We start from the raw sequence: 15324 nt of genomic DNA, 5'->3' as shown, positions 1-15324 counted from the left end.
TTTCTTGCACGTGTCTAAGTACTCGTTCATGAATATTTAATTACGTTCCTTGCTTCTGATTAGAAGGGTAAGTATCTACTTACGTGTGAATTTTGGCAAGTCTTCCTGTGAATTTCAAAGGGTACAGGATAATATGTGATTTCGTTTTCAACGCGTAAAGTGACACAAACATTCATGCTAAATATATTTGTGGATACCTAATGAAAATCGTAATAGGACACATAATATAATAGTGTTTTTTTGTTTTACTAGGATAGTTTTTCAATTTCAAATGTCTTCCAATACAATTTTCAGGATAGTACTTACTTAAATTGCTGCTAGTCTGATTAAATATCTAAAATGTTCTAGCATTCATCTACTAAAATAATAAATGCAGTGGTGCGTCATCATAGGAGATTCCTATGTGCAAGCTGAATTGGGCTGACTAAGATGACAGCGATGGCGAAAGATAGGTGACCAATTAGCCAAAACTTTCAATGATGATATAGATTAAGGACTGAAAAAGTTTAACTACAGACAAGGCAGTCATACTTTAGTCTGATGCTATACAAAATTCTACCTTACTCGATCGATATACAGTTCATTATCATATAAATAATGATTACGATTTTCAATGTGCGTTTCTGAACTTTGAGCTTTCATACGAACAAATGATTATCATACTACAACTTGGCAACAGAATAAATGCACAAAAAAAATTAAGTTGGTCACATCACGCGTCATTTCCATGATCATTTAAATATCTCGAACTTTACTTAGGATAACTTGATTTGTTACTAGCCAGCAACTTAAGGTTGTATTAGTGACAAGGTCACTTCTAAACTTTGGCCTGATACCTAGTTTGTATGGAAATGCATTCTAAGGATTTGGTTGTTAGGTTAAAGGAGTATCTTTCTTAATGATGTCTGGGTTTTTGAGAAGGTTTTTCTATAGACTGTTTTCGCAGATTGGATCTATTTACCAGCTAAACATTTAAGTATTAAGCTAGTATGTCCTCAAAAGGATCCTCTGAAGGATATCCATATAATACTTTGCAAGACGTTTTAAGTCATCTATTGTTGCTGATGTGAAAAAGTGAAAATATAGATTTGTAAATAAGTCCCATGGCTAAAAAATCTGCTGAGTCCTAACTTTTGATGTTAAAGTAAAGATAGAAATACAATAAAACTACAGGGATTTGAATGATTCACATATTAATAGGCTTAAAGTCCACACAATTCTGAGTAACCAGTCAAATAAAAACTAGAAGAACTTATGAATATGAAAATGAAAAACGTGACTTAAAAAAATCCCCTGAGCCATTCATAACATTCGGCATTACTAACAAAAACAAAGCAATTAATTAGGTGGTGCTAATGTTCTATTTCTGGACAAAGCAGGCCATTGATATGAATTTCGGGGCAGTCCTTTGAGTGTACGTTACCCAGGCCAGATGTTGTCGAAAATGGTCATTTGAATCTTACAGATAATTAGTTGTGCGGCTTCTGTAATTAAAAAAGGTAACCCGACCAAGTTTAGGTGGTTACGAAAAACCTTCACATACATTTAAGGCAGTTACAAGCTTCAAAATAACGTTTAAAGTAAGTCTTTAGACTTCTTATTGAGAGTGCTGGGACCAATTGAAATGTTTTTCCATTTAATGAAATAACCCTTAAGATATGCATTATTTTGGTTTTATTATTGCCGAACAAATTTAAACTCCTAGGAAGTCATGTACAAAATTTGATAAGAATCCGCTTAACCATTTCAAAGATCTAGCAAAACCAAAAACGTTACCCCAGCAAAATCTCGAATAACTTCGCAACCGAAGAAAGAACAAATACAAAATATGGCACAACATTTACTTTATCTAGACAACTAATTTTATAGGTAATATTTATTTAAATATTCCCATTAGAAAGAAAAAGGTCTGGCTGGCGTAACGTTACGCCAGCAGGAAATGTTTTTGTGAAATAACTAAAAAACTATAAGCGCAACAAATTTAAAAATGTGCGCAACAATTACAGAAGCCGCACAACTAATTATCTGTAAGATTCAAATGACCATTTTCGACAACATCTGGCCTGGGTAACGTACACGTCCTTTGATGGCATCGTAGACTATGATTTTCTCACTTTAAGAAAACCTCGATAATGACATGAAGTAGCCACATTTCAGGGTGTGGGCAACTTTATTGGTCAGATGATTAAATCATCCATATTTGGCCGAATCGTACAAATAAAATATTCAACGAAAATTCAAAATATGTTTAGAACTTTGACGACCTCGATGGCGCAATGGTCGCCATGCCGGACTGCCGATCCTGAGGTTCGATTCCCGGTTGGGTCGACAATTGTGTGATGAGCATGCTTGTTGGCCGTGGTCTGGGTGTTACAATATGAATTTATAAATATGTATATATGTAGCTATATGTAGTTTATCAATTGTGTTAGCACCCATAACACAAGTTAATTAATAACTTACCATGGGGCTATTTAAAAAAAAAAAAAAACTTACTTAGGTCAGTTTTCAGCACTCGGGAGTTGCCAAAGGAAACAATTCTATCAGACTTGGTGACGATAATATTGACATGAGGTAGGTAAGCCCCAAAGAGCAACGTCTAATAAAAAGGGACTTTTCCTGTATATTGATATCAGTAGTAAGGCAAGTATGTAAATGATTGTTTACGACAAATGTTTGACGTGACTTCAAGCACGAATCTATAACAAAAACTGGATAATAAGGGTACTTGTAACTGTTGGGGATCGCTTTGCGCACTGTACACATAAGGCAATAAACCAATAAATCGCTTCTGCGCAGGTAAACGTCAGGGCTCAATATCCGTGCCGATAACTATACCCAAAATATGTTTTTTGGTCCCTTGACATTTGACCGGTTTGAATTTACTTGAAACGATTTAAAATAATTAAATAACCGGAAATTGTTTACTTGTGATAACATTGTACTTTTGCTTCTTTGAGTTACACGTGGAAGTAAAGAATATTAATGACTTAGAATAATTCATGTATAAATGTGTTTGTTAATGAAAATGCAATGATTACCTATCGTACACATCTATAATGCACGTATTATAATTATTATAAAACTTTTGTTGGTAAGTATGTCGATAGAGATGACATGGTAGCTAAACCTTTTTGTTATTTTATTTATTTATTTTATTGCAAAAATGTATACAGATGCATCCTTAGCTTAGGTATACGTTACCCTGTTAGGGCGCAGCAAATTAACTTAAAACTAAATAATTGTATTACAATATTTTCAAAAATGATACTATTTCAGGTACTACAATCCTATACCTAATTACTTAGAATATACTGAAGCCCAAGTTCAGCCCGCTTTTCTTAAAACAACTGTTTACTTTGAAAGAACGTGTCAATTCATAGATAGTAGGGTAGGGTTAGTTTCATAGATAGTTGTTATAAAAAAAACTGACGTTTATATTGTCTATGTGATTCCTAAACACTTTACATGCAGACAATAAAAACGAAGATAGTCTTTGTTAAGTAAATTATGACTCCTTAACACTGAAATAATTGACATGCTTTTATCAAATTATTGATTGCTGTCATTAAATACCTACAATTGCATGATATCCGCAACATAACAAAGGCAGGTGACATGACGAATACTGAAGACAAGTACCTAATGCAATGCACTTAAGATATCTTTAATTTATGGTAATTAGTGCTACCTACATACTTACTGCAGTTATCGTTATTGTAAATGTAGATAGCTCTGTATGTTTGTTACATTTTACGATTAAATAGTTCGACTGAATCTTGCAAGATTCGACTATTTTTTTCTGAATCAGGAGCTCTTAGAAATATTTATATTAGGCTAGCCTGTAAAAGTCATGTAAAAGATTTATTTTTCCTACGTAAATGACAATAACTAAAAGGAGTTCCGTTTCGACGAGTCTTGATATAATTTAAGTTCGATGCAAGCTCAGGTGATCTAAATTATCAGCCAAGCAAAGCAATTAGCCGGCAAAGCCTACGTGCCAGAATGGACGTCGCCAAGATAATCAGGCTAATATATGAATATTTAGCAGCATTTTAAAAAACATAAAAAAATTCTTTAACATTTGGATATGTATGGTTATTTACCTTGAATCAAGGATTATGGCGAGAGTCAATGTTTTTAAAGGAACAGTAATCAAATAGCCAAAGGATCAACACAGAATAAACTATTATTCAACTGATTTTATTCTGGAATAAAGAAAATTCCTGCTATAAGTTTCGCTACGCGCTTTACTTTCGTCGCAGCGCAAACTCGTGCGCTCCGGTCATTGACACATAACCTAAACTTTACCGACAAATCGAAAAGAATGACAGCTTTTATGTTCCAAACTAGTTAAAAGCAGTTTCTAATGGAAAATACCGAAGGAATAGCAATATCATAGATTAAATAGGTGATCACGTATCACTTAGTTCAGACGCCAATGACGCGATCACAAAACCGGTGTTGGAGTCACACACTTAAATACTTGGTCTTCCATATAGAGTAGCAGTTTAGTTTTCGTCCCGTCAACGATCGGCCGCAAAATTTGATTTTCCGGAGTTTATTTTTAATTTTTTAATAAAATTAGTAGGTGTCAATGACAAAAACGAAGAGAAAGTTCGCGATAACCGACAAATTTCTACCAAGGTTAGTAAATTAGTTGTGATAATATAAGTAAGAGTAATTTAATTAAATAGATAGTGAAATTAACGTAGTAGTAGTTGTAGTAAGTTTAGTAGAAAAAAATGTTAAGGAACATAAATGGTGTGTCGTACCAAATATTTATTACTAACACAGAAAACTTAGCAATAGCAACAAAAAATTAAACTAGAAGTTAGAAAATAGTAAAATGCGGTGTAAATTCAAATGAAAACCAATGAAGCGTTTCAAGTAACATACCGGATAGGCTACTATTTTCAAAGTTAACAATGCAGATAAAACCTTTTTTTAATTTAGACCAAAAAAGGTTGAATGTAGAATTTTTTGAAATTGGAACTAATAAAATAAAAAGTTATCTGTGAAAAAGGTCTGCAGCTAGAAAGTTTAATGTTTGTGAAACCAGTTTCAATCGGAGTGTTATTGAGCTTTGAAAACTTAAAGCTGTGCATCGATGCAGCTGTATGCAACTCGTATATTAAGTTAAGAATGGAGACAGGACATATTATGCGGTAAATGTGAATATTTTGATTGAGTTTCTGTGATTATAACTTTCGAATATATTAGAAACTTATTTAGTTTTATGTAAAGTGCTATAACATACTCGTTCAGTGAATCTTTGGAAGTGCTTTTATCATCTTTGGCAGAAGCCGATCATAATAGGCATGATGACAAATTTTTAAATTCCTTTGTATGATGTAGGTATACGTCTATTTTATATGAAAAATTATTAATTTTAAGAAAATGCGAAGATTTTTTATCAAATAATTGCATTTTTCTCTGTCCACTTTGAATCCGGCGCGAAAACGCTTGTCAGTGTCATGTCGTCACTTGTGACGTCACGACTGAAATTACAAGACGCAAGTAAACAACGCTCGTGCAATAATTAAGTTTTTTGTGTTATTAAATATGAATTCGAAAGGGCATAGGTGTTGTGGGGTCCCCCAGTGTAAGAACACATCCAAAACAACTCCTGATAAGTTATTTGTGTACGTTCCTCACAATAAAAAAATACGAAACAAGTGGCTTAAACTTGCAAGGCGAGATTCAAAAGCAATATTGCCCAGGGTACAACTTTATTTTTGTGAAGATCACTTTGATGTAAGTTATTACGTAGTTCTCTAGATTCTAGCATAGTTTATAATGTAAATAACTATTTCGAGGTTAGGTTTCATCTCTCATTGTTTTTTAATTAAACTAGTATACTTACATGGAAGTTTTAACATTTCTAAATTCAGCTGAACAAAAATATTTATTTGATGCCAAAAACTTTCCCAGCATTATGATATCAATTCTAGGCAAATTAGCGCTGTTTGCCTTGATAAATCCGGGCTCCATAACTCGTGTTATAAACAATTAATTAATTAAAAACAAAGATCGCAGTGGAAGTTCACAATAACGAAATGTGACGTTCGCGCGCTTTCGCGCGAGTTGTTTTGAGAAATGACGTCACGAGCTCTGATTGGTGTTCAAGATATCATGGCGGATTGCCTTATTTCGTAATTTTATTTTATAAAAATACATATCAATCACATTATTAATAAAGAAAACAATGCGCGTTTTATATTCCAAGCTTCAAGTTTAATTTAATAAATATATTATTTTAATGATTTTTGATTACTGTCATCATGCCTATTAACAGCTGTTTATCTGTCAGCGTAGGTACCTAGAATGATTGTAAAAAGGAAGAATAACTGCAATTAAAAGAATATGAATAATATAAGAGAATTAATATAAAACAAGGAAAGTCAAATACCAGAAGCTCAAAAATCAGTTAACAAAACTAAAAATCGAATTCAAAGTGGTTTTGCTACGAATTTGGAACTATTTGTAATCATATTATAAGTAACTTATATTTTATTTCCATTGGAAAATGAGATAGTTTATAATCATTTTACGATATTTCTCTAAGACAGGGTGACAAAAAACGAAATCAAGGTTCACATAAAAGAAACGAGTTTGTCTACTAAGAGCAGGTTTTTTTAATGCAGCTAAGTGCAGTGCTCCATTTAGGTTGATATGTCCATCTATGTTATAAGTAGAGAGGTTGACATAAGTTTGAGATATATTTTTCTTACATTTCATTATGTTATGAAATAATTATGTTATGCTCATATTGCACTACACACCAGGTGCGAATCAAAATTATAGTTATTTTGTGCACTTGCGTAAAATTGTCTGCACTCAGTTGAGTCATTTACCAATAATAATTGTTGATAATGGTTTTAATTTACTTTATAGAGTTTCATATTATATCAATGACATAATGAGGTTTACCAAAGGTTTCAAACCTCGTTTCATAATATAAGCAACCATTTTGGAATCGTGATTAATTGTAGATGAGAATACTTCTGAATAGAATTTCTATCTATCACATCAATACGTTTCATATTTAATCTTAAAATAAAACCAGATAAAAAGTTTAAAAGCCACTTCTTTCACAAACACATTATATAACATCAAAAGATTGTTTCTTCACAAATGTGGTTACTCTATCACAACAGCTTAATACATAAAGTGACACCTCATTCGCGGAGTAATCCATGATCCGCTATAAGACCTATTTACATAATTGGAGTATTCTCTTTGCCAAGAAAGGCTTAAACAGTCTAAGACAAAATGTGTAACGTTGAGAGTGTATCGTGTCGAGATGAGAAAGCTCTTCAAAAGGGGTGTGCATGCCTATATACATTGGTGTCTTGCAAAAGAGTCTTCAGCTATGTTTTATAATGGTGTTGGAATTTTTAGTTTATGGAAAGAAAACTTTAAGTTCGTCTTGACTTAAAGACATGTCATAGAGCTTCCTTCAGTTGTATACAACTTTAAATTAAGCTTAATTTTGTCGTAATTAATAAAACTTGAACTAACTGAAACATACTGAAACTAAAATATACTGGAATTTGGTGGTGTGGAGTTCTAAATATGACATAACTGAATCGTGTTTACATTACACTTAATGCAATTTCCTGCAACAAATTGAGGTGCAACCAAAAATAGTTTATCTACTGCTGTCTACAGCACACCTCTAATGAACATAAAGAAACAATACCATCCACGTGTTCAAAAACAAACAGAATTAAACGCTCAGCTTTCTACCATATTACATACATATATTCTTGATTATACGGAGTTGTCTCAATGATGTGGTTGAACCGGTTACCTGTTTACTACGCCGTCCGCATCACGCGGGCACGGAGTGTTCATACCACTACCGAAGGTCCCAAGCATGGAGAACAAAATAACTAGCGGAGATACCATAACTGAAAATCTCCAAAGAAAGTAGCGCGCCATAATGCAGGTGTGCGGGGGACGAGGAACGTTACTGTTTTCGCCATTATACGCCTTTTTTGGATCTGAACTACTGCACTACTAAAAATCTTTGACAGATATCTCAAAGAACCCGAACACTTCGTTATACTCGTAACTGATAGTTTTGGTCATGCTCAACGTGACTATTTGACCTAAATGAATCGCCTGACCTACCTGTATTATGGTGTCTCCGATCATCTTGCCTTACTCCGTGGTCCCAAGTCTTATAGAATCAAGAACGACATTATGGAACTTGTTAGTGGCCTGATATGCATGGAATTCATGGGATGGTCACCCATAATTTAGATGGGGATATCTGGTTCTCTAAATTTGGAAATGACGGGGCTTTTAAAATGTGTAGTCAGATTTTTTTCATTTTTGGGTTTGGTTTAAATGTTGGGTCATCAGAAAGATAAAAAAAAATATAATTTTCCTCATATTTTGCGACCTAAATATCTTGCAGTTTTTAAAAGAGCTCTGCTCAAGAAATTTTGCTCTAGGAAAATGACTATGATGTTCGGTCAGCATAAAAATACATTGGGTACGGATGCATACATAGATATGCTTTAGTTAAGCAAGTTAAGCAATCCATTTCGGCTGATCCCAAGAACATATTCCGAAAATATTGGTAGAACATCTTTGTATAATGCTCAATGAACATGTTCCTAATTACCAAAACAAGACACAACAGACAAAAACTAGTCTAAGGAAAATAAGAGAAAAAACACGTTAATTAAAATCTAAAGCGTAGATATTAGATACTTTAGAACTAAATGCTAAACTTAAAATAACATAAACCAATCACAATATACAGAGATCAAGTAAACAATATGAAAATGAACTCAAAGATGATACAAGGACCGTGAATGTTGCATCACCCAGTCAATCTGGTATTGTGAAAACCGGTAAAAACTAGTTAATGCAAATATTAATGCAGGTCTATTTGCAACTGTTGGGGTAAAACGCATAGCAATAGATGCAGATAGATGCAACTTGCATGTGCGTGAAGGTCAGAAGATACACGAGGCAATGACAACCATAAATTCTAGAGTACAAAGCAACCCTTTACAAGAGCCATTTCCATACTTATAAATATTTATGTAGGGGTTGATAATGTTAGCTTTTGTTTAACGAAAATAAAAACCTAAGTCTCTAGTCATATTCTTTTGCTAGCAAAAAGCTTTTAAAGCCTCAAAGTTGTTATCGAAGTCATTTCGAAAAAAGTTTGGAAAATGTCTAGGGTACTAGCTAAGTAAGCAATATTCTCTCAATTCTTTTATTATATTAAACTACTGTGTTTGCTCTTTTATATAGGTTATGTTATAAGAATATTCTAAGTTTTCTCGTGTATATTTAAGCTCGGAATGCCTTGTTGTGTGTCTCAAAAGCTTATGTACATATGTGTACCTTACTTGTTAAGAACCGTCAAAATCTAGTGAACTAGTTACAATGATCGATGCCTCAGGCTTGAATAATGTCTCCTTTGGGCTCGAGTAAGCTTCAAAAGCTTCTGGTAAATAATTAGGTAGTTTGAAACAAAAACAATTTTACCAGCAGTTAAATCAAGTTTCGTTCAAAATGGCTTTTTATTTTGCCACAATAACGAAACTTTTTAGTGCCCCTTAATGTTTTTATAAGGTGACAACTTATCTGAATTGCAAATTTTTAGAACTTTCGAAAAGATCTTAAAATAAACGAGAAAACTTTTAATTACCGATGGCCTTGTGTAATTTGTAACAACAACAAAATTTATTATGATTTTGTAGCGAATTTATTTATTAGGAAACTTATTTTGAAGACATGATCTTGAGTAACGATGCTGTAACGAGTCTGATATTATTTATGGTCGTTTCGAAACTTCTTAATCTGTGTAATCCCAAATGAAATCTTTCCAGAACATTTATGAATTCATTCGAATTTTTGATTTTCGAATTTACCCCTAGAAAAAACAATTGACTGTTGGATTAACCAGTTCCTTTTTCAAATTCCAGGCTCGCCAAAAACCTGTGCACCAGAAAAGGCAGTCGTCGGGCGAATACCGGCAACCGCCTGGAACACGCGGTCCTCACTCACATTCAGCACGTACCGTAGTTCCCCTCCCAACCCCCGTCACCCCTCATCTAATCATCCATCTCCCTAACCGGCATCAGCTAACTAGTGTGAAAGAGATTGATACTAGCAACCATGGCCCGAGGAGACGAATGTAAAACCGCCAGCAAGGCTAACTATGCGGTCAAGTCGTTCGACGTGTCTGCCCCCATGCAGTAAGTATCTTTTACCCTAAATGCTACATGTACATTATACAGCCAGAATTAATAGCTTCTGGTCATATCGACATTGGGGTTCCTAAAACCAAACGAATAAAGCCTATTAATATGCCTACAGAGGGCCAAGGGCATCACGACCTATAGAGCCTACAAAACTCGGAAATGAACTTTCGTATTATACTAGATTTTTCCCAATCTCCAAAAGATAACCTGATTAATTTAGCTGAGATCAAATTCACCTTAGAAATACCCCCTAAAAATCAATGTTCTATTACAATTCTAATGTAATTTTTCGCCTAATTACAGAAAGCCGAGCCAGGCGCCGAAATACGAAGCACCCAAGAAGGCCGAACAGAAGAAGGACTACGGCTCCTGGGGGCCCGTCTACAAGGACAGGAAGACTTTCACAGACATGCACCTCTGCTGAACAACACCGCCGGCTCATCACTAACCTCGTCACATAGTCCTAGAGCTAAACTACCAAAAATGTTACGAAAAAATAAATAATCAGCCCAATTCTATCGTGTTCCTTTGTGACGTGTCTAGCTTCTCTCTTATTGTTTCCAATGGTGTAGGTAACTTGCTTGCTAACATATCATGTATCATTATTAACAGATTAAACATCATCATCATATGATTAGAATTTTTTGTTGTGATCCTGATATCTTTTGAGTTTTGTAGGCTACTATTTATGTACAAATTAGGTATTTAGAATTTTGAGCGACGGGCGTTTTGTGTGTGAAAAAGTTTAGAAGCGAATTGGAATAAACTAAATAACTTTTCTGTCTGTAATTTTATTTTAGGACTTTGCTTTGATAAATTGCTGCTTAAACGAATGTTTATTTTACGCGATTTAGTTGAAGCAAGATTGATTACATTTAGATGAATCACAAATGTTTGTACATGCAAGCAAAAACAAACACACAATGCCTATATTTAAATATGGAAATGTCGAAAAGATAGATTTATGTAGATTGCTAACAAAACACATAGAGGTAGGAATAGTCTAGAATTACCAGTATAGCGATACAATTAAAATGGAACGTCAACTGTAATGAAAACTGCGCTTTGTACGGGGATTAAAAGTTTTCTCGCCACGTCTAGCGATATTAAATCTTGAGAAATACTCTTATAAAATTACATCCCTAAAGTACTTAGTAGTCAAGATAAGTTTAAATTCATTATATTCCCAAAAGGACAACACTAACTTATGCAAAAAGAGAAAATATAGTTAAAGAATATCACTTGGAAAACGTTTAAGTTGAACTGAATTTGGAAACCTGCCAAAAAGTGTGCTAGGTAAGATTGTAGTTACGTAAGGGTGGTACGAAAATATTGAGACACTTTTGTCCAAACGTAAGGCCTACTGAAATTCCCGTGTCGACGGCGCGCGTTGTTCCATGCGCTCCTCAAAGAGATGTCAACAACCCCAGCGGGGCCCAGCAGGGCCAAGGCCTGCTGGGGCTGCGGGTTGTTTGAAAGAGATACCGCGGCCCTGGTACATAAAAGGCCTATGACGGAACATGACGGTTTTTAGTCAGTAAGAGTCTGACACTCCCTCACCGCTGCTAACCCACAGCGGGAGGGGTCATTTGATGATTTTTGACGTCGTTAAAAAAAAAGGCCTACTGAAATTGAATAATTATGGAAATAAGTGAACTCTAACTATAGTAAACTTTTTCACCAAGTTATGTAACATTGTAACTGGATTAGGTGGAAGAATTTCCCGTAGTAAGTAACAGAAACAAAAATCTGATTAAGAACTACACATTCTATATTCAAATGAAAACTTCATCCATGGAGTTACTGAAAAAAGTACTGAACTATTTCATAATCAACCTCATTGAGATTGTTTTAAAAACAAAACGTTGTCCACGACAATGGTTTTGGGTACGATCAGAATAAAGCGCTTTACAGCGGCTGGCAATTGAAGCTTGTCGCGGGATCGTCTGAGGCCCTGGGGACGTGGGAACGTGTTCAGCTGCTGATGTCCGCTGAGACCGCTTGATTACCGAAAACATGGTATTTATTTGTTTAAATTGTTTTTGACGAATTGTGGTAACGTCATTTTTATATTTTTGCCTTCTTTTTGCACACAATATAGAGCCTGCAGAAATCAGATTATTGAGTTGGTGCCTCTTACCTTTAATTTCCGATTTAAATGAGTAAATAAAGGAACCATTTAAAAGTAATTTGCCAGAAAGACATAAAGCAAATGTGAAGTAGATAAACCAGTCCCCATATTTCTGATCCAACTTCATTAAAAGCGGTGTTTATTACCACAGTATGACGTCAACGTATAAATGAATAAAATTAATATTGTTTACTATTTGAACTACATTGTAATTTGGCTCAACTGATGTTGTTCAAGATAACCTATTTTATAATATTACGTGTAAGTTATCGTTTCAGTTCTTTCAAGAGTTCGTAGTAAGCTAATCTTATAGGAATTTAGGTCTTTCAACATGCTAAGCACGTTAGCTTTTGAGTGCCTTAATTAACATGACCTAGGTCCCAAAAAATAAGGAAGTCAGTGATGAAAATTCAAGTGTGTTTTGGAGTTACAATGTAGGACAATTGGTACTTTATAATACAAAGAACAACACTAAGGACGCATTGCTGCTCATAAAAAAGGTGTCAACGATGAAAATTTATTTATAATAGCATTAATAGTCGTATTACAAATTAAAAAAAAAAACGAGAGAATTAAAATTGAACCCAATTACAATTACTAGTTATAACAAAATTAGAACCAGTTTAGTTACAGTACCTAAACAGTTATTTCAAATATACGTAGCACCTAATTATTTAATCAATTATTTTAATAAGGAAAGTGGGCAACGGAAAAATGTAAAGAGCATTTAACGAAGCAGTTAATTAGTTAAGTTTTAGTTTTCAGTATTTTGCTAATTAGAATCGCTTGCCAAAGGATTTGTGTTTCACGTAATGAAATTAATTAACGTAGCTATATTTTGAGTTCCACCATTTTTATATTATTCAATAAAGAAATTAGGTGAGAAGTTTAACAAGCAAGTGTGTGGGAAAGTGACTATTAAAATACCAGACGATATTTACATATCAAAGTTTCTTTGCTTGAACGCGCTGATCTCAGGAACTATTGAAGTGTTTTGAACAATCGTTTCAGTGCCTACAGTTTTCCTTCCTACTTTTTATATAGGTCCAAATATATCCCAGAATGCGGTTCAAAACCGTGGCGGAAGCTGGTTTATGATTTTTTGGCTTATTTTTCAAAATAATAAAATAGTGTTTTCAAAGTTTGACCGTGACATATTTTATTCACACACATTAACATGACAATATAATTCACACACACGTTAATTTCCGAAATTCCCACCACCATTACATTCCCATTACAGTCTGTCAAATTTCCTTGACGCGTCCGAATCTCCGGCAATATGGCCGCGAAAGGGCGCGAAATGATTCCGCCATTACTTTATCTGTGGGAGGAAGTGACGTAATAAGTTGCGGTGACGTTAAACAACCGTTTTGGCAGCATTTGGCAGCGGATGCCTCGCACGATTAATTCGACGTTTAACTTTGTATTCAAAGCTTTGGTTAGTATTCGGAATGATCGAAGATGAATTAGCTTTGAGCAATGTGAGGTTTTGGATGTTCTATTCTGATCAAGCACTTACTTTGATGAGATTGTTGTGTATATGGATTAAATGAATGAAATAAGTTGTTTTGGGAAAAAAATAATGTTAGTCCTAGGCTAACATTCAGAAGTTCTGATGATTTTGGACGAATGGACGTTGTGTGAAGAGTTCAGATAACAAAGTCGATAGGTATTTACGGAAACCAAAAAAATATCGTTATTACGGGGTATTTATCATTTATGAATCTTTATATTCTATTACAACTACTTACTAGATAAATCTGAAGAAACCGTCATCAATGAAGACGTAAAACTCAATTTGCAGGTCACGATTCGTCGCAACGAGACGCACGGAAGGGCTTGATGTCCCCGCTCTACGTGTCTCTGGTTACTACAAAATACTCTGCTTTGTAAATCGGCGAGGGTACTCGAGATTTTTCCGACAAATTGTTTTATTAGATAAAAACGTTAGTTTTGGAACAGAGTTGTGTTATTTTTATTGAAACAATGAGCTCTCTATTTAACAGCGAGCGGCTTAGAGTATATAATCGCTGAAAAAAAAAACAAGAAGTGTAATATGAAAAGAAAATTACATATTTGTTTTGACAAACTTCCTAAAACCAGTCACTTCTGCACAAAAACTGTACTTTTCTCATGAAAACATAAATTCAAAAGATACCTGAAAATATTACAAAAAGTAAAAGCAATAAATGTGCAATGAAAAACCAGTGATGAACTCCACCGAACCGCTTTAATCAACAGTGTTAATTTGCGACGGTAACGAGTTATTCAGAAACAAGGGCTGCTGTGTTCCTCGTAAAAACGTACACATTTACGTAAATTAAACTTATTCAGCTGCAACACACGCTTCTGTACATATTCAATGCAGTTTTCGGCGATATTGATGAAATAAAAACAAAAGCTTGTAAATTGAAGGCAAATTCGTTGTTTCTTGAACGTCGTTTTTATGGTAAGTATCTGATATTGTCATAAGGTCCCCTTTTTTTGGTGGGAAATCATCAAGACCTGTTAATGTTCCTTCTGAATCCCTATCCCTTCTAAGTATGTGATGTATCGTTTGGTCTTTAGTACCTGTATCCTTAAAATGTCTGCTTTTACGCACTTTCTTGAGGCTAAATAAAAATCCGTCATTCGTCTATCTATCTTCTGTATCTATCTCTAATATTTTTTGGTTTCAGAATCCTAAGTGGTGAGACATTTATTTTTAAGGTTAGATTTAATTCTGAGCATAGGATAAAACATATTCTACATTCTGTGCTTTACTGCAAACGTATAAAAAAAGAGTTATCATAAAAAATAATATAATAAAAAATAATATAATAACAATTAAATGGCATTAAGTAGTTACACGCGATTGCATGACAGACATTTACATAATAATGAACTTTAGATTTTATTATCAGTACTTCATCAAATCGGTGTAATGTAACTTGGCATAATTGTTCAGATATTTAA

At 34.1% G+C, this 15324-nt stretch overlaps 2 long non-coding RNA genes across 2 annotated transcripts; both read left to right on the top strand.

The window, feature by feature from the left end:
- The first annotated feature begins 4490 nt into the window (after positions 1-4490).
- On the top strand, positions 4491-11015 carry LOC124633979. The gene is made up of 3 exons (XR_006984810.1): positions 4491-4647; positions 9957-10229; positions 10539-11015. It is a non-coding gene; the product is annotated as an uncharacterized LOC124633979 (long non-coding RNA).
- A 1959-nt stretch (positions 11016-12974) lies between these two features.
- LOC124633885 lies at positions 12975-14332 on the top strand. The gene is made up of 2 exons (XR_006984791.1): positions 12975-13807; positions 14174-14332. It is a non-coding gene; the product is annotated as an uncharacterized LOC124633885 (long non-coding RNA).
- The last annotated feature ends 992 nt before the right edge of the window (positions 14333-15324 follow it).

Source organism: Helicoverpa zea, chromosome 10, assembly GCF_022581195.2.
Source record: "Helicoverpa zea isolate HzStark_Cry1AcR chromosome 10, ilHelZeax1.1, whole genome shotgun sequence".
Classification (NCBI taxonomy): Eukaryota; Metazoa; Arthropoda; class Insecta; order Lepidoptera; family Noctuidae; genus Helicoverpa; species Helicoverpa zea.
This window is presented reverse-complemented; position numbering and strand designations above follow the sequence as displayed.